Raw genomic sequence first — 19,993 nt, forward strand, 5'->3', positions numbered from 1 at the left:
CGAAAACCTGGGTTGTGAGCAATGTACATGCTATGTGTGCATATCTACACACGTAGGTTACAAAGGCGACCAGCCACAGGTGGTCCCCATTGCTGGTTCTCTGGGTGACCCAGGTACATGTCCCTGAGTTTCATCCCCTTCCTTTTGAGAATTTAGTCAGGATGTGACATTCACCAGACTGAACACAGCAGCTGTGGCGTTTTGAAAGGGCAGCTCCAAGTCCAGATGGAACTGCAAAACCGGACGAAAAAATATGATTAAAGAAGGTACCCGTTAGAGTTGGCATAGCATATATATACGTAATATAAAATAAAAAATATATTATACCTATTTTATATTCATAATATAAAATATAAAAATATGTATTTGCTCTGTGTATATGTAAATATTACAAATATATAAAATATGTTTTATATTACGCATATATTAACTAAAATATGTATATTATGTACATATGTATTATATACTTATATTGCATATGTATTGTATACTTATGTATTATATACGTATATTATATTACATATGTATTATATTTATATTATATATTACATATGTATTATATATTAAATATATATTAAATATTTTATGTTATATATTAAATATGTTAGATATTAAATATATATTAAATATTTGTATATAGTATATATTAAATATATATTATATATTTTATATATATTTATATTAAATATAATACATATGTATTACATATATTTATATTATATTGCATATGTTATATAATGCTTATATAATATAGATATATTTTATTATAAAAATATATATTTTATACATACACAGACACATAAGAAATATATATATTTATTTCTACAGGTATACATATAGAAAATTACAACTTCTTTTTTTAGAGGTTGTTTAACTTTTTTTTTTTTTGAGACAGAGTCTTGCTCTGTCACCCAGGCTGGAGTGCAGTGGCACGATCTCAGCTCACTGCAAGCTCCGCTTCCTGGGTTCACGCCATTCTGCTGCCTCAGCCTCCCGAGTACCTGGGACTACAGGCGCCCACCACCATGCCCAGCTAATTTTTTTTTATTTTTTTAGTAGAGACGGGGTTTCACCGTGTTAGCCAGGATGGTCTCAATCTCCTGACCTCGTGATCTGCCTGCCTTGGCCTCCCAAAGTGCTGGGATTACAGGCGTGAGCCACCACGTCCAGCCTTTGCGTTTGTAACTCTGTCCTGCTTTCTGCATTCCAGAACCCCCAAGTAACACAGACCCTCTTCATAGGCTTATTTTGCTACTTAAGCATCTTATTTAGTGACAAGTCCTTTCGATTCTATTTTCTAATTTTTATTGGGTCAGATGCAATCGTCATATGACTTGTAACTATGCTTCCTAAATGTTGGCCACAAGTCCTTTAGGAAATTTATTGTCTTTCCACTAGTTTCTCACATTCTGTGTCTTGTCTTTTCGCTTTCTTCAGAGTATTTCTTTTTTGTGTGGCTTTTCCTCCCTCACTGGAAAACATCAGGCCTATGTAAGCACCTTATAAGCCGTAAAATTGCTTTTTCTGAATTTTGCAATTTAGATTTTGATTTTGACCATGAAAAAAAGACTTGTTGGCCGGGCGCGGTGGCCCACACCTGTCATCCCAACACTTTGGGAGGCCAAGGCGGATGGATCACAAGGTCAGGAGTTCAAGACCAGCCTGGCCAATACGGTGAAACCCCGTCTCTACTAAAAATACAAAAAAAAAAAAAAAAAATTAGCCAGGCGTGGTGGTGGGTGACTGTAGTCCCAGATACTCGGAAGGCTGAGGCAGGAGAATCTGTTGAATCCAGGAGGTGGAGGTTGCAGTGAGCCGAGATCACACTGCTGCACTCCAGCCTGGGTGACAAAGCAAGACTCCATCTCAAAAACAAAAGAAAAGAAAAGAAAAGAAAAAAAAAGAGAATCATCATAGTCCCTTGGCCTCCTGTAGAAGATACCATCGTTAAATGCAACTCATTTTTTTTTTTTTTGAGATTATAGAAGCCACAGCACGCAATGGTTTTGTATTTTGAGTTAATTTGTATCAAAGCTAGCAGGTTGAGGTTGCGATTCATTTTTTGATGTTGCTCACTGTGTGTCTCCTTGCTCCAGAAATTTCAGTGAAATGGATATTCCTCCTCCATTCAATTACTTTTGCTCCCTTGTCAAAAATTAGTCGGACATAATTCTAGGTATTTGTTTCTGGGTTCTCTATGCTGTTCCATTTATTTATGTGTCTTATCTTTGTTCTGTGCCATACTCTCTCCATTTTATCACAGCAATATAATAAGCCCAAAACGTGTGTGATCTCTGTCACTTAATTCTTTCTCAAAATGGTTTCGACTCGCTTTTCCATCGCTTTATACATGTTACAATAATCTTTTCTATGTATATTTTTAAAAAATTTCTAGGTATATTTTTTAAATGCTTGGATTTTTATATGAATTTTGTTTGTTTGTTTCTTGAGACGGATTCTCGCTCTGTAGCCCAGGCGCAGTCTTAGCTCACTGCAACCTCCACCTCCTGAGTTCAAGCAATTATTTCTGCCTCAGCCTCCCAAGTAGCTGGAATTACAGGCGCCTTCCACCACACCCAGGTAATTTTTGTATTTTTATTAGAGACGTGGTTTCATCGTGTTGGCCGGGCTGGTCTCAAACTCTTGACCTCAGGTGATCCGCCTGCCTCAGCCTCCCAAAGTGCTGGGATTGCAGGCGTGAGCCACTGCATCCAGCCTGAATTTTGTTAACTCTGTAAATCAGTTTATTGAGAACGGATCTCTTTACTGTAGTGAATGTGCTCCATGAACGTAGTGTGCCTTTCCTTTATTTGGGTCTTCTTTGATGTTTTTCATGAGAATTTTATAATTTTTATCATACAGAACTACATATGCTTGGAGAGATTTATATATAAGTATCTCATTCTCTTTGGAGCAATTTAAAATAGTTTGTTTTTTCTTTGAGACAGAGTCTCGCTCTGTAACCCAGGCTGGAGTACAATGACACGATCTCGGCTCTCTGCAACCTCCACCTCCTGGGTTCAAGTGATTCTCCTGCCTTAGCCTCCTGAGTAGCTGGGACTACAAGCACCTGCCACCTCGCCCAGCTAATTTTTTTGTATTTTCTGTGGAGACCGGGTTTCACCATGTTGGCCAGGCTGGTCTCAAACTGCTGAACTCAGATGATCCACTCGCCTCGGCCTCCCAAAGTGCTGGGATTACAGGCGTGAGCCACCACACCCGGCCTAAAATAGTATCATATTTTGTATTTTGGTTTCCCCTTGTTCATTGTCACTGTATAGAAATACAATGGATTTTTATACATGTATCTTGTATCCTGTGAACGTATTGAGCTCATTTATTAGTTCTAGAAAGTTCTTTTCCAGATTATTTGACATTTTCTTTTTTTTTTTTTTTTTTTTTGAGACGGAGTCTCACGCTGTCGCCCAGGCTGGAGTGCGGTGGCGCGATCTCAGCTCACTGCAAGCTCCGCCTCCTGGGTTCACGCCATTCTCCTGCCTCAGCCTCCTGAGTAGCTGGGACTACAGGCGCCTGCCACCGCGCCCGGCTAATTTTTTGTATTTTTAGTAGAGACGGGGTTTCACTGTGGTCTCGGTCTCCTGACCTTGTGATCCGCCCGCCTCGGCCTCCCAAAGTGCTGGGATTACAGGTGTGAGCCACCGCGCCCGGCCTTTTATTTGACATTTTCTATCAAGACAATTGTATCATCTTCAAATAGAGACAATTTTTTTCCTTTTTTTCCATGAGGGTTTGTTTTTACTCTTTGACTATTGTTTGTATATTTCGAATTCTTCATAATGATTTTTTTAAAGCCAAATGATGTTTGGATCCTTCATATACTTCCCTGGACCCCATCCTGGAAAATCCCTCAAGTTATCCTCAGGTCAGGGGTCTTCAAGGAGCAGGTGCTTTAAACGCTGCTCCGTGACCACGTGACTGACCCAACCCTTGCAGATGCTTCCAGAAAATATATGTCTTTAGTCTTTTGCTGAAACTTTTAATCAATTCACCAGTTTAAAAGTTTTTATTCATAATGTAAATAAACCAGAGCTTCCCTGTGACTTTTTCCGTTTATAGTCAAAGCTGTACACACTGAGCCCAGTGCCTTTTAATGCTTTCTGCTTTGCCAAAACCACCTTTTTTTTTCTGCCTATTTAAACATCATCGTCAGGGCCGGGCCTGGTGGCTCACACCTGTCATCCCAGCACTTTGGGAGGCTGAAGCAGGCAGATCACGAGGTCAGGAGTTCGAGACCAGCCTGGCCAATATGGTGAAACCCCATCTCTACTAAAAATACAAAAATTAGCGGAGTGTAGTGGCGGGCGCCTCTAGTCCCAGCTACTCAGGAGGCTGAGGCAGGAGAAGCATTTGAACCCGGGAGGCGGAGGTTGCAGTGAACCAAGATCGTGCCATTGCACCCCAGCCTGGGCCACAGCGCGGGACTCCGTCTCAAAACAAGAAACAAAAAACATCATTGTCAATATTCATCTTCGGTTTGAGCCTCCGTTTCTTTCTCCTTTAAATGAAGTTACTTAAGAGCAGATGTTTTTCAGCACTTTATTCCTCCTTCCCAGTTCTCTTTGTTTCTCCTGCTTGATTAAAAATCTTAAATAATACCCATCATATTGGCACCAGACTCTCGTTGCCGAAACCTCATTTGGCTAAGCTGGTGCTGTGATCTCCCGGGTCTCCTAATGACCTGCTTCAGCGTGCGCCCCTCGGTGTGTGCGGAGGAAGCTGTGTCCCTCACGTTGATCGGTCAGAAACGAACACAACAGCTCCTCTGCCAGTACACGATGCCCCGGGCTGGGCTCTACCTGTCGGCTCCCTGAGGGAAGGTGGCTATGCCATTTCTCATGCTGCCTTCTTGAATAGTACCCAGAGTGCATCCACAAAATAATGCTGTGGCATGCTGAATTACAGCCCCGTCGTATACAGGTCCTTATCCTTAAAACCCATGAATAGCCTGTAATGAGGCTGAGGTGGGTGGATCACCTGAGGTGAGGAGTTCAAGACCAGCCTGGCCCACATGGCGACACCCCGTCTCTACTAAAAATATACAAATTGGCCGGGCGTGGTGGCTCACGCCTGTAATCCCAGCACTTTGGGAAGCCGAGGCGGGTGGATCACAAGGTCAGGAGATTGAGACCATCCTGGCTAACGCAGTGAAACCCCATCTCTACTAAAAATACAAAAAAAAAAAAAAATTAACTGGGCGTGATGGCGGGCACCTGCAGTCCCAGCTACTCAGGAGGCTGAGGCAGGAGAATGGCATGAACCCAGGAGGTGGAGGTTGCAGTGATTCAAGATTGCGCCACTGCACTCCAGCCTGGGCAACAGAGCAAGACTCCATCTCAAAAAAAAAAAAAAAAAGAGGAAAAAAGAAAATTAGCTGGCTGTGGTGGTGCGAGCCTGTAATCCTGGCCACTCAGGATGCCAAGGCAGGAGAATCGCTTGAACCCGGGAAGTGGAGGTTGCAGTGAGCCGAGATCACGCCACTGCACTCCAGCTTGGGTGACAGAGCCAGACTTCATCTCAAAAACAAAGATAAGCAAACAAACAACACCACTAAAACACGAATAGGGTTACATTATATGGTAACAGACTTTAAAGATGCAGTTCAGTTAATGATCTTGAGATGGGAGGATGATATTGGATTATTGACGTGGATCCTCAATGTCATCATAAACACGAATAGGGTTACATTACATGGTAACAGACTTTAAAGATGCAGTTCAGTTAATGATCTTGAGATGGGAGGATGATATTGGATTATTGACGTGGATCCTCAATGTCATCATAAACACGAATAGGGTTACATTACATGGTAACGGACTTTAAAGATGCAGTTCAGTTAATGATCTTGAGATGGGAGGATGATACTGGATTATTGACGTGGATCCTCAATGTCATCATCAGCATCTTTCTAAGAAGGAGGCAGAGGGAGACTGGACTAGCAAGAGAGTACACGATGTCAGGACTAAAACGAGGTACGATGTTGCTGGCTTTGAAGACGGAGGAACGGGCGACAGGCCGAGAAATGAAAGGAACACAGCTCTGAAAGCTGCACAACGCAAAGGAACAGCTCCTCCCCTAGAGCCTCCGGAAGAGACACTGCCTGCTGACACCGTGATTTTAGCCCAGGGAGGCTCATTGTTGTAGTTCTGACCTCTAGAACTGTAGGACCATATACTAGTGTTGTTTCAGCCCGATAAATGATAACTTATTACAGCAGATAGCGCTTCCTGTAGCCAACCTTACTGAGACTTCAGTTGGAGCCTGTTTGGACAATGTGATAATTGGAGATCTCCCCTTGCCATCAAAGTGACAGCTTTCAGCCTGCTGTTGGGGAAGAGATGATGGCTGCCCACGGGGTCTGCCTTCCATCACAGGCTTCTATGCAAAGAGGTTTTGTTTGTGTCTTTGATGATGATGTTTGAGACAGAATCTCACTCTGTCACCCAGGCTGGAGTGCAGTGGTGCGATCTCGGCTCACTGCAACCTCCGCCTCCCGAGTTCAAGGGATTCTCTTGCCTCAGCCTCCTGAGTAGCTGAGACTACAGGCGCCCGCCACCAAGCCTGGCCAATTTTTGCATTTTTAGTAGAGACGGGGTTTTACCATATTGGCCAGGCTGGTCTCGAATGCCTGACCTCAGATGATCCACCCACTTCAGCCTTCCAAGGTGCTGGGATGACAGGCATGAGCCACCACACCCGGCCTATATGCAAGGAGTTTCTAAGAAAGAGCGTGTTCAAGGAAGAGCATCAGGTAACGTGTTTTGAGAACTCACAACCTGCAGAGGCAGCAGTAAACGTGTCTGATGCACTTTTCTGAGAATGTTCAATTGAGTTAGTGTAAGAATCCCACCATTCCGGGTTCCCATGTCCTCTAACGTAGACATACCACCTCTGGCTTTGCAGAAGAAACCATCTGCAATAGAAATGACAGCAATGTCCATATTATCATTCCCTCTTATCATTAGAACAGCTGATGCCTCTGGAACTGCGCGTACCGGATTGAATCCTCACAAAGGGAAAGTCGGAGATTGGAGATCAGCCTCATCTGCAAGGTCAGGCAGGAGTCGTGTACCAGCTAAGCACTGACTCCAACCTGCGTGGATCTCACCGCAAAGCACAGGCTAATGTTAACCCCCAGGCCATTTTCATGTGGATCCAGTCTCTGGGACACATCGCGTGTCATTTACATCAAGACTGAGCTTGCAGGAGGGAGGTTTTATCCTGACAGGACAGACCTTCTGGGTGTTCAGGCTAATCTCCAACCATTACCTCCACTCAGGTGTGTGTGGTAAATCCCCAGTTTCTAGGAGCCCCGTGTCACTCTGACCTAATTCACTTGCTCCCTACGTACTCTCTGGCTGCGTCTGTTTTGTGTTGCTGTGAAGGAATCTCTGAGGCTGGATAATTTATAAAGAAAAGAGGTTTATTTGGCTCATGATTCTGCTGGCTGGAAAGTTCAAGATTGGACATGTGCATCTGGTAAGGGCCTCGGGCTGCTTCCACTCAGAGCGAGAGAGTGTATTCCTCTGTTTTCACACTGCTGATAAAGCCACACCCGAGACTGAGGTTGTTTTGGACTTACCGGTCCACATGTCCAGGGAAGCCTCACAATCATGGTGGAAGGCAAGGAGGAGCAAGTCACGTTTTACATGGATGGCAGCAGATCTCGTGAGACCCGTCCGTTATCATGAGAACAACATGAGGAAGACCCGCCCCCATAATTCAGTCATCTCCCATTGGATCCCTCCCACAACCCATGGGAATGATGGGAGCTAGAAGATGCGATTTGGGTGGGGACACAGAGAGGAAGGGGAGCCGGGTGTGCAGGGACCACATGTAGAGACAGGACACAAGAGAGAGCGAGCGAGAGAGAGTGGGGAGCGTCCAGGCTCTTTGGAACAGCCAGCTTTCGTGGGAACTCATAAGAGAGACACTCTCAAGGATGAACACTAATCTGTGCATGAGGAATCCACTCCCGTGACCCAAACACCTCCCATTACTCCCCACTTTCAGCATTGGTGATGAAACTTCAGCACGAGGTATGGAGGGGTACAAACATCCCAACCATAGCATTTCTGAAACCATGCAATGAAACCATCATTGTCATAGCAACTCTCAGAAAAGCAGCTCTGAAGTGGGAACGATGCATTCTCTGCCTCTCACCAGCATCATGATTTTCAGACTCTGGAAATTTTGCTTTTGCCTGTTGTGGGTTTGCTTTGTCTTTTCAATAAATGTATCTCTAGCAACAACAAGTGGCTTCTCCCTTGTGAATGCCTTACGAGAAGTGAGGTAAACACAGTGTAGTGGAAATATCGGGATGCAGCAGGAGCGCCTCAGAAAATGAGATCCTGTCCTCCAATATCTCCTTTCATCATTGGTGCTGGTGCGATTCATCTGTCCTTGCTTTGCAGTAGAGATGTAAACAAATTTCAAACCCAACGGGCATCCCTGGTTGCTCCCTCCCCTCTGTCCAGTTAGTGACGCTGTGAGCCATCCTCCTTTTTTTCCGGTCCTAGCGGTCTAGCAGGAGACAGCATGCCTGAGTCTGGAGAAATCCCACTGGAAGAGACCTGCATGGTGAAGAACGTCCTGACTCCTCCCAAGAAAGACAAATGGCAGTCTTCTAAGGTACTGGCCGATGATGGAGCTCCCATTAGTCAGACGCATGTGCCCCAGACTTGGAATCAGGCACAAGAACATGGCTATAGTCTGGATGATGGTGCCTCTGCCAAATTCACGTGTCGGAACTTAACCCCCCAGATAATGGGTATTAGGAAGCGTGGGCCATCAGGAGGTAGGATGACTGCCCTCATGCATGAGCTTGACAGATTCTGCTGGCTCCTTCTGCCCCTCTGCCATGTGAGAACACCAGGAAAGCACCATCTCTGAAGCAGAGATAGAGCAAGCCCTCAGCAGACACTACGCAGCCCTCAGCAGATGGAGGCTGAGAACTGGGAGAAGGGTCTTTATTGCTTGAGCTTATGGATGGCAGGAGGCATCGGGGTCTAAGGTGAGACTCCTTGTGTTTGAATCTTCCATGTATCCTAAAAAGTCATGAAAGGAACGAGACTCTGTTCACACACTCTTTCAAGTTTCTTTTCTTCTTCCTCTTCTTCCTTCTTCCTTCTTCTTCTTCTTTCTTCTTCCTCTTTCTTCTTCTTTCTTCTTCCTCCCCTTCTTTCTTCTTCCCCTTCTTCTTCCTTCCCCTTCCCCTCTTTTTTCTTCTTTCTTCTTCTTCTTCTTTTGTTTGAGATGGAGTCTTGCTCCGTCGCCCAGGCTGGAGTGCAGTGGCGTGATCTCGGCTCACTGCAACCTCCGTCTCCCGGGTTCAAGTGATGCTCCTGCCTCAGCCTCCCAAGTATCTGGGACTCCAGCGCCTGCCACCACACCCGGCTCATTTTTGTATTTTTACTAGAGACGGGGTTTCACCGTGTTAGCCAGGATGGTCTTGATCTCTTGACCTCGTGATCCACCCGCCTCAGCCTCCCAAAGTACTGGGATGACAGGCGTGAACCACCGCACCTGGCTCCTAGTTCCCTCTTCTATAAAATGTAGGAATGATAATATAGGTTGACCGTTCCTCATCTGGAAGTCCAAAACCTGAAATGCTCCAAAATCTGAAACTATTTGAGCACCAGCGTGGTGCCACAAGTGGAAAATTACAATGATATACTAAGGTGGTATGTGTCAGGATGTTCATTGATGAAGGATAAGGAACTCTTGATCTTATGTGCAAAGTCACAGTCAAAATGCAGTCAAAACTTTGTTATATGCACAAAATTGTTAAAATGTATAAAATTACCTCAGGTCATCTGTATAAGACGCTTATGAGGCCGGGCGTGGTGGCTCATGCTTGTAACTCCAGCACTTTGGGAGGCCGAGGCGGGTGAATCATTTGAGGTCAGGGGTTCGAGACCAGCCTGACCAACATGGTGAAACCCTGTCTCCACTAAAAATTCAAAAAAATTAGCCAGGTGTGGCAGCATGCACCTGTCATCCCAGCTACTGGGAGGCTGAGGTAGGAGAATCCCTTAAACCTAGGAGGCGGAGGTTGCAGTGAGCTGAGATCGTGCCACTGCACTCCAGCCTGGGTGCCAGAGCAAGACTCTATCTCAAAAAAAAAAAAAAAAAGAAAAAGATGCATGTGAAACATAAACAAATTTTGCATTTAGAAAAGAGCCCAATCCCAAGATATCTCATTAAATATACAAATATAACAAAATCTGAAAAAAAATGTTTGAAACACTTCCAGTCCCAGGCATTTCAGATAAAAGATCCTCAACCTGTATTAACTTTCTGGTTTTCTGAGAAAATGAAATGAATTGTTTTAAATCAAGAATTGGACACAGGGCTTGGTTCTTAGTAAGTGCTCAGAATGTTCTTGTCATTCTTATTATAGTCCTCAACAATCCTAACGATTATTCAGTATTTCTCCTACTTGTCAAGAGCAGGAACAAATTCAATCTTTTCCATGTATGCACTCCTCTTCGTTTGCTGATTTCTCTATAAAATACCCATGCACTTTTTTTCCCCCAATAGGTTTTTGGGCCCATCTGCTCTTTGTTTTGCAGAAGGGAATTAGAAGAAATTAGGCTGGCATCACCAAAAGTCTTTTCTCTCTTTGAAAATTATTCTTATTTTCCACCAGTCTCTGACAGCATCTTTATCTTCACCGAAAAGAATCCATGTGGAAAATGCCTTCCCTTCCACACAGTTCACTGGAGACATGTGAAAACCTGCAACTGACATTCCTGGCTTTACTCAAGTTTCTGAGGAAAGGGCTCAGCAGAGAAATAATTCCTTCCAGGGACTTTAGGCTATGACCTTGGGAACTGAAATCTGGAGACAAAGGGAACGGGTGTTTGCCTTCACCTCATGAAAGGTGAATGATGTTCTGCGGTTGCAATGGCTTATGTATTTCCTTCCTTCCTTCCTTTCCTTCCTTCCTTCCTTCCCTTCTTCCTTTCCTTTCCCCTTCCTTCCTTCTTCCTTCCTTCCCTCCTTCCTTCCTTCTCTCTCTTTTTCTCTTTTTTTTTCTCTTTCTTCTTTCTTTTCTCTTTTCTTTCTTTTTGAGACAGTTTCCTTCCTTCCTTCCTTCTTGTTCCTGTTTCTTTCTTTTTCTTTTTTTTTGAAACAGAATCCCTTCCTTCCTTCCTCCCTCCCTCCCTCCCTCCCTCCCTCCCTTCCTTCCTCTTCTTTAAGACAGAGTTGGGAGGGAGTCTCGCTCTGTTGCCCCGGCTGGAGTACAGTGGCACGATCTCAGCTCACTGCAAGCTCCGCCTCCCAGGTTCATACCATTCTCCTGCCTCAGCCTCCCTAGTACCTGGGACTACAGGTGCCCGCCACCATGCCTGGCTAATTTTTTGTATTTTTAGTAGAGATGGGGTTTCACCGTGTTTGCCAGGATGGTCTCGAACTCCTGACCTCGTGATCCGCCCACCTCGGCCTCCCAAAGTGCTGGGATGACAGGCGTGAGCCACCGCGCCTGGCTGTCACTGGCCATTTTTAATTTTTTGTTTTCTTTTTTCAGATGGAGTCTCACTCTGTCACCCAGGCTGGAGTGCAGTGCTGCAATCTCTGCTCACTGCAACCTCCACCTCCTGGGTTCAAGCGATTCTCTTGCCTCAGCCTCCCAAGTGACTGGGACTACAGGTGCCTGCCACCACGCCCAGCTAATTTTTGTATTTTTAGTAGAGACAGGGTTTCACCATGTTGGCCAGGCTGGTCTCGAACTCCTGACCTCAGGTAATCCGCCCACCTTGGACTCCCAAAGCGTTGGGATTACAGGTGTGAGCCACCACACCCGGCCCATTTTAAATTATTGTAGTATTCTATTTTTAAACTCACATCCCTTAAACGTATTTAGTTCTTATTTTTAGTCACCGCCAACACTAGGACATAAAACCATAATAACTTCAGCAGTTTATAAAACCCTTGACATTTGAACACCTGTAGGAACCAATCATCTGAGATTATTTAAACCACACTTATTTGAAATTAGAGAATGAATTGCAGAATCCCTTTAGAACTGTGGACTTCTTCAGCCCAGAGGTTATCGATTCTTTATCTACTTTATCTACCGTCTTATCAGTCAGCGGGAAATAAATCCGCATTTGTTGAACAACCTGCTGACCAAATTAATGAATATGCCTTGGTGCTTTCTTGCAATTCTGTGGCTTAATTAAGGATCTTTAAAAATATTAGTTTTTCGGCTGGGCGCGGTGGCTCACGCCTGTCATCCCAACACTTTGGGAGGCCGAGGCGGGTGGATCACCTGAGGTCGGGAGTTCGAGACCAGCCTGACCAACATGGTGAAACCCCGTCTCTACCAAAAATACAAAATTAGGCATGTTGGTGCATGCCTGTAGTCCCAGCTACTTGGGAGGCTGAGGCAGGAGAATCATTGAACCTGGGAGGCGGAGGTTGCGGTGAGCTGAGATTGTGCCATTATACTCTAGCCTGGGCAACAAGACTGAAACTTCATCTCAAAAAAAAAAAAAAGTAGTCTTTCATCCAGTTTTTTAAATAAAAAACTTGATGAAAAAATACTAGTTTTCCATGCCGTTTTTTAAGAAATTGGTGGTCTATATCAAAAGATAGGAGCTGGAGCATATAAATACATAGAATAGCAGGGGGCTTTTCTGTTCTTTATTGATTGTGCTTGTTTGTTTTCGATGCCCTCTGACACAGTAAGTGACCTTTCTCTACCCAGACAATGCTTCACTGTATACCAGCTCATACAACGAGAAGAAGTTCGCACGGGCACGCCAGCACGATCTTCAGAATCCCTGTGGGTAAACACAATGACCCTGCCGGCTTTTGAGACCAGACGCCAAGAACTTATTCTTTCCCTGATACTATTGTTCCTCCTAATGTCTTTGACATTGGAATTCGATTGAGAAAAAACGAGAGAGCGAGGGGGGATGCTGGTGGCGTTTGACAATTTGTTAAGGAGTGAGTATCAAAAACTACTTACTACAGAAGTAGAAATTTCAGAGGGTAGCTCTAAACCCAACTGTTCCAGTAGGATACCCGCTTTACGAGGGGAGGAGGGGGGATCTTAAAAGCCTCACAGTTCAGTTGGGTCTTAAGAGTCTCACAGGTGGGTCAGGTGCGGTGGCTCACGCCTGCAAAACCAGCACTTTGGGAGGCCGAGGAGGGTGGATCACCTGAGGTCAGGAGTTCAAGACCAGCCTGACCAACATGGTGAAACCCCGTCTCTACTAAAAATACAAAAATTAGCCGGGCGTGGTGGCAGGCGCCTGTAGTCCCAGCTACTCGGGAGGCTGAGGCAGAAGAATTGCTTGAACCTGGGAGGCCGAGGTTGGATTGCACCACTGCACTCCAGCCTGGGTGACAGAGCAAGACTCCGTCTTTAAAAAAAAAAAAAAGAGTCTCACAGCTCATCAGGGTTCTTGCACGAGACGATGAGGATAAGGGTAGGTGAGCACGCGGAAAGGGTGAGAACAGGTCATTTGTGTTGGAGAAAAGAAGAAAGACAGAAAAGCCGGAAGACCGCCTGGGAAGTCAACCTGCCCCAGCAGATACAAAACTACAGCCAGCAGAAGCCGTCATAGACCCCTGACCTGTGCACAGCTTTTTCCATCCTTTATTTAAATAGAACGCTGCCTTTGAAAAAAAGTTTTAATAAACATGAAAATCATAAATCCTTATTTACGTAAATAATATATCCTGGTCTTATTCTTAGAACCACTGATTTTTCACGGCTCATTAAGAAAGCTGGGCGCGGTGGCTCACACGCCTGTCATCCCAGCACTTAGGTGGGCAGATCACGAGGCCAGGAATTCGAGACCAGCCTGACCAACACGGTGAAACCCCGTCTCTACTAAAATACAAAAAAATTAGCCAGGCGTGGTGGCGGGCACTTGTAGTCCCAGCGACTCGGGAGGCTGAGGCAGGAGAATCGCTTGAACCCGGGAGGTGGAGGTTACGGTGAGCCGAGATCGCGCCACTGCACTCCAGCCTGGGTAACAGAGCAAGACTCCGTCTCAAAATAAATAAACAAAGAAATAAATACACATAAAGAACTTGGTCCTCAGTCAGTCGGTGGCAGGATAGAATCTCCAGGGGCCCCTCTTTTCTTACCCGGTCATGAAAATTTAGCCATCAGAGAGGGGTCAGAACGGCCGACTTCTCACACGCCCGGAAGGCTGAGAATACCTTTATGCTTGTTTTCCCTCCTCCTCAGCGAGTATGCCCATTGCTACTTTCTAAGTGTCTTGGAGATGTTTATATTACAGTTTTGCATTTTGTGACAAGTTCCATAGAGTCTGCTTTTGGCCAGGAGCCTGGTAACCTACCTTCCTCACACGACATCTCAGGCCTGTTCACAGCCACTGAGTCCACACCGTGTTTTAAACACCCGGCATTGAGTAGAAGCTCAGCCGTGGAAAGCAATTCTTTTCCTCACGGCTTTGCCCTCCAGTGACACACAAGGCAGATTTCATGTGCAAGACACGTGGATTTCCGCAAGATACAATTAATACTGTGTCACTTTCTGCTCTGAAAGTTGCCTTTGTTGATTGCACTGCAAAATTGAAAGTTGGCAAGGTGAGAAGTAGTTTCCTGTGACAATACATTGTGATTTTTTTTTTTTTCTGTAAGAAATTTAAGATGACAGCCAGGCGTGGTGGATCCTGCCTGTCATCAGCACTTTGGGAGGCCGAGGCGGGCGGATCACCTGAGGTGGGGAGTTCAAGACCAGCCTGGCCAACATGGTGAAACCCCATCTCTATCAAAAATATAAAGACTTACCTGGGTGTGGTGGCGTCATCCCAGCGACTCGGGAGGCTGAGGCAGGAAAATCGCTGGAACCCGGGAGGCGGAGGTTGCAGTGAGCTGAGATCGCACCACTGCCCTCCAGCCTGGGCAACACAGCAAGACTCCACCTAAAAAAAAAAAAAAAAAAATTTCAGATGAGATGACGGCTAAAGTTTTAGGAACAAGGAGTGAGACAGCTATGGGGGAAATCCCACTGTTTAAATGTAGGGAAGAGGTGAAGAAAAGGGAGAGGAAGCAAGGAGCCCAGAAACACACAGCAAGCAGACACGCCCAAGTTCAGAAAGAGTCTGAAAAGGTTCACTTGCTTCGTTCCAAGAAAAACCCGAATGTACCTGGATTCAGAGAAGTCGTTTAGTCCATGATTTGATTTTTTTTTTTTTTTTTTTTTTTTTTTTTTTTTTTTTGAGACAGTGTCTTGCTCTGTCTCCCAGGCTGAAGTACAGTGGCGTGATCTCAGCTCACTGCAACCTCTGCCTCCTGGGTTCAAGCAATTCTCCTGCCTCAGCCTCCCCAGTAGCTGGGATTACAGGCACCCGCCACCACAGCCGGCTAATTTTTGTATTTTTTGTAGAGATGGGGTTTCACCATGTTGGCCAGGCTGGTCTCGAACTCCCGACCTCAGGTGATCCACCTGCCTTGGTCCCCCAAAGTGCCGGGATTATAGGCATGAGCCACCAACCTGGCTAATTTTTGTATTTTTAGTAGACATGGGGTTTCAGCATGTTGGCCAGGCTGGTGTTGAACTCCTGACCTCAGGCGATCTACCCGCCTCAGCCTCCCAAAGTGCTGGGATGACAGGCGTGAGGCACCGCGCCCGGCCAGAGGCTGTGAGTTTCTGATGTGAATTTTTGTTTTGACTTCATATGTGCTACGGACAAATGTATCCCCCTTTGATGACTGTAAATTCCTTCTCTAGTCATTTTCTTCTCAGATCTTAGCAAGCCTTTTTTTTTTTTTTTTTTTTTTTGATGTTAACCCTTGTCTCTTTGAGCCAAATCAAATACATTAATTATTGGAGCCAGGAGAACGGTTATAAAAGGGTCTGGGACAAGGATTAACATTCTCCTTTTCTTGGCTGGTCTCTTTTGTCCTGAAATCTTTCTTTGACTCATTCATAGTAAAATACGTATTTTTCACACTCCTCCCTTCCTTTAGCAAACGCCAGAGGCTTCAATGCATTGAGAGCAGACGCTTCTCATTATTTGTAATTATCCCCTCAGCCGAATGCAAGAAGAGGGTCCTGTGGGTAAAGCAGGCTGTTCATGAAAACGCCAGCGTTTTTATCACCATCGATACCATCTCCGCTCTTTGCTCCACTCCCCCGACGATCCTGGCTTCCCCCAGCAGGATAATTACTGGGTTATTACACTTGAACCCTGGCTGCTCTCCACAAAAAAAAATGTATCCTGTCCTCCTGGCACATGGGCATTCTGATTTTAAACAGCCAGGGACGGCCCTCCTGGCTCATGGTTTCCGCTCTGCAGGATACCATTGTCATTTGCTAGCAGGGGAAATGTGGCCGTGTATCAGAGTCCAGACTCCAGGAACCCCAGATGCTCAGATTTGTGTTGAGGCTGCTCTGGGGACGTGACAGCACATTTTTTGTGTGGTTGTGGTTGACGGTTTTGTGCGTGATTTGCATCTCCCATCCTTTTTCTACCTGTGACTTCTCATCCAGGAGGTCATGGGAACGGACGCTGATGTCAGCATTTCGACTTTTTTTTTTTTTTTTTTTTAGTAAAAATGCATAGATTGGCCAGGTGTGGTAGCTCACGCCTGTAGTCCCAGCACTTGGGGAGGCTGAGGTGGGTGGATCCCTTGAGGTCAGGAGTTCGAGACCAGCCTGGGCAACATGCGGAAACCCCGTTTCTACTAAAAATACAAAAATTAACCGGTGATGGTGGCACACACCTGTAATCTCAACACTTTATTAGGGCAAGGCAGGGAGATCACCTCAGGTCAGGAGTTCAAGACCAGCCTGGCCCACATCACAAAACCCCGTCTGCAGTAAAAATACAAAAGTTAGGCGGTGTGATGGTGGGTGTCTGTAACCCCAGGGACTTGGGAGGATGAGGCAGGGGAATCGCTTGAATCCAGGAGGCAGAGGTTGCAGTGAGCCAAGATCACACCACTGCACTCCAGCCTGGGCGACAGAGCGAGACTCTGTCTCAAAAAAGAAGAAATAAGCCAGGCTTGGTGGCTTATGCCTGTAATCCCAGCACTTTGGGAGGTCAAAGTGGATGGGTTACGAGGTCAGGAGTTCGAGACCAGCCTGACCAACATGGCAAAACCCTGTCTCTAGTAAAAATACAAAAATTAGCTGGACATGGTGGCGGGTGCCTGTAACCCCAGCTACTCAGGAGGCTGAGGCAGGAGAATCACTTGGACCCAGGAGGCAGAGGTTGCAGTGAGCCAAGATCATGTCACCATACTCCAGCCTGGGTGACAGAGCAAGACTCCGTCTCAAACTACAAGAAATAGGCCAGGCGCGGTGGCTCATGCCTGTAATCCAGCACTTTGGGAGGTCGAGGTGAGTGGATCATGAGATCAGTAGTTCAAGACCAGCCTGGCCAACGTGGCAAAACCCTGTCTGTAGTAAAAATACAAAAATTAGCCGGACATGGTGGTGGGTGCCTGTAGCCCCAGCTACTCAGGAGGCTGAAGCAGGAGAACCACTTGAACCCAGGAGGCGGAGGTTGCAGTGAGCCAAGATAACGCCACTGCACTCCAGCCTGGGCAACAGAATGAGAGACTCCGTCTCAAAAAAAGAAGAAATAAATACAATAGAAATAAAAAGAAAAATGCATGTGTCTTGATTATAAATGTCTACATTTCATAGCTCACCTTAGCTGGGCTGTTTGCATTTGGTTTGTTTGTTTGAGATGCAGTTTTGCTCTTGTTGCCCAGGGTGGAGTGCAGTGGTCCGATCTAGGCTCACCGCAAGCCTCCACCTTCCAGGTTCAAGCGATTCTCCTGCCTCAGCCTCCCGAGTAACTGGGATGACAGGTGCCCGCCACCACACCTGGCTAATTTTGTATTTTCAGTAGAGACAGGGTTTCTCCCTGTTGGTCAGGCTGGTCTGGAACTCCCGACCTCAGGTGATCCGCCGGTCTCGTCCTCCCACAGTGCTGGGATGACAGGCGTGAGCCACCGTGCCTGGCTGGGCTGTTTGCACTTTGAAGCCAAGGGCAGAGTTGACAGACGATGGAAAAGAACCTGGAGTTGGAAGCAGCCGTCTACAGAGAACATGACACACAAGGGCCCCTGCCATGGTGGCTCAGACGGCTACGGGGATCTCACAGGCTCTCAGGCTCTGCTCCATCCCTCGAAACTCTTCATCTATCTTCTGCGACAGTCTGAGGACTTCCTGAGTTTTCCGTGGCTCCCCAGGGGACGTAAACCCCTGGGAGTCAAGCTTCCCTGATGGTATTTCTTGTTTGTGTCCTGTTGAGCTGCAAGGGGGTTTCTGTTTCTTGCTCTGTGTCTACAAAACAAGTAAGGAAATGCCTCAAAAACCATGCAGGACAAAGGAACCCAGAGGCCAAGCATCACACTCACAAAGGATGCATCGACACGGCAGGTGCGTATCAAAGTGTGGGACACAGGAGCCAGGAGCTAATCCTTTTCCAGCATCTCAACTTTTTTTTTTTCTTTTTTTTGAGATGGAGTCTCGCTCTGTCCCCCAGGCTGGAGTGCAGTGGCGCGATCTCGGCTCACTGCAAACTCCACCTCCTGGATTCACACCCTTCTCTTGCCTCAGCCTCCTGAGTAGCTGGGACTACAGGCGCCCACCATCACGCCCGGCCAATTTTTATTTGTATTTTTAGTAGAGATGGGGTTTCACTGTGTTAGCCAGGATGGTCTTGATCTCCTGACCTTGTGATCCACCTGCCCCTGTCTCCCAAAGTGCTGGGATTACAGGCATGAGCCACTGTGCCCGGCCTTTTTTTTTTTTTTTTTTTTTTGAGACGGAGTCTCACTGTGTCACCCAGGCTGGAGTGCAGTGGCACGATCTCGGCTCATTGCAATTTCCACCTCCCAGGTTCAAGCGATTCTCCTGCCTCAGCCTCCCAAGTAGCTGAGATTACAGGCCTTCCACCACCACACCCGACTGATTTTATATTTTTAGTAAAGACGGGGTTTCTCCATGTTGGTCAGGTTGGTCTCAAACTCCTGGTCTCATGTGATCTGCCCCCGTTGGCCTCCCAATGTGCAGGAATTACAGGCATGAGCCATCGCACCAGGCCTGATTTCAACATTTTTAAATAATGTGTATGTTGGCCAGGAGCGGTGGATCACTCCCGTGATCCCAGCACTTTGGGAGACCAATGTGGGTGAATTGCCTGAGGTCAGTAGTTCAAGACCAGCCTGGCCAACATGATGAAACCCCATCTCCACTAAAAATACAAAAATTAACCGGGAGTGGTGGCACATGCCTGTAATCTCAGCACTTTGGGAGGCCGAGGTGGTCACTTTAGGATCGCCTGAGGTCAGGTGTTGGAGATCAGTCTGGCCTACATGACGAAACTCCGTCTCTACTAAAAATACAAAAATTAGCCGGCTGTAGTGGCACGCACCTGTAATCCCAGCTACTCGGGAGGCTGAGGCAAGAGAATCGCTTGAACCTGGGAGGTGGAGGTTGCAGTGAGCCGAGATTGTGCCATTTCACTCCAGCCTGGGCAACAAGAGTGAAACTCAGTCTAAAAAAAAAATAATGCTTCTAATGGAAAATGGTTTTGTGGTTCCTCAAAAAGAAAGCATCCATATGACCCAGCAACTTCACTCCTAGGTACAGACCCCAAAGAATTAAAAACAGGAGCTCAAACAGGTACATGGTCCCGCCAGCATTATTCACAATAGTCAAAAGGCAGAGATAGCCCAAGGGTCCATCCGTGCATGAATGGATAAACAGAATGTGGCCCATGCACACAGTGGAATATTATGCAGCCAGGAAAAAGAATGGAGCACTGGCAGGTGCTATGGCGTGGATGAACCTTTGAAAAACTTCATGTTCAGTGAAAGATGCCAGATACACAAGCACACACGTTGTCTGCCTCAATATACATGATATGTCCAGAATAGGTAAATCCATAGACTCAAAGTGGCGTCATGGTTACCAGAGGATGAAAGAACGGGGAATGACGAGTAATTGCTCATGAGAATAGATCTC

General features: G+C 46.1%; 1 long non-coding RNA gene across 2 annotated transcripts; it reads left to right on the forward strand.

The window, feature by feature from the left end:
• The first annotated feature begins 950 nt into the window (after positions 1–950).
• On the forward strand, positions 951–12,989 carry LOC126946864 (uncharacterized). 2 transcript variants are annotated; one of them, XR_007722784.1, is made up of 3 exons: positions 951–2,580; positions 6,984–10,903; positions 12,734–12,989. It is a non-coding gene; the product is annotated as an uncharacterized LOC126946864 (long non-coding RNA). The 2 variants fall into 2 exon arrangements; XR_007722785.1 differs by having other exon boundaries at positions 962–2,580; positions 6,984–9,031.
• Positions 12,990–19,993: the final 7,004 nt, after the last annotated feature.

This window comes from Macaca thibetana, chromosome X, assembly GCF_024542745.1.
Source record: "Macaca thibetana thibetana isolate TM-01 chromosome X, ASM2454274v1, whole genome shotgun sequence".
Taxonomy (NCBI): domain Eukaryota; kingdom Metazoa; phylum Chordata; class Mammalia; order Primates; family Cercopithecidae; genus Macaca; species Macaca thibetana.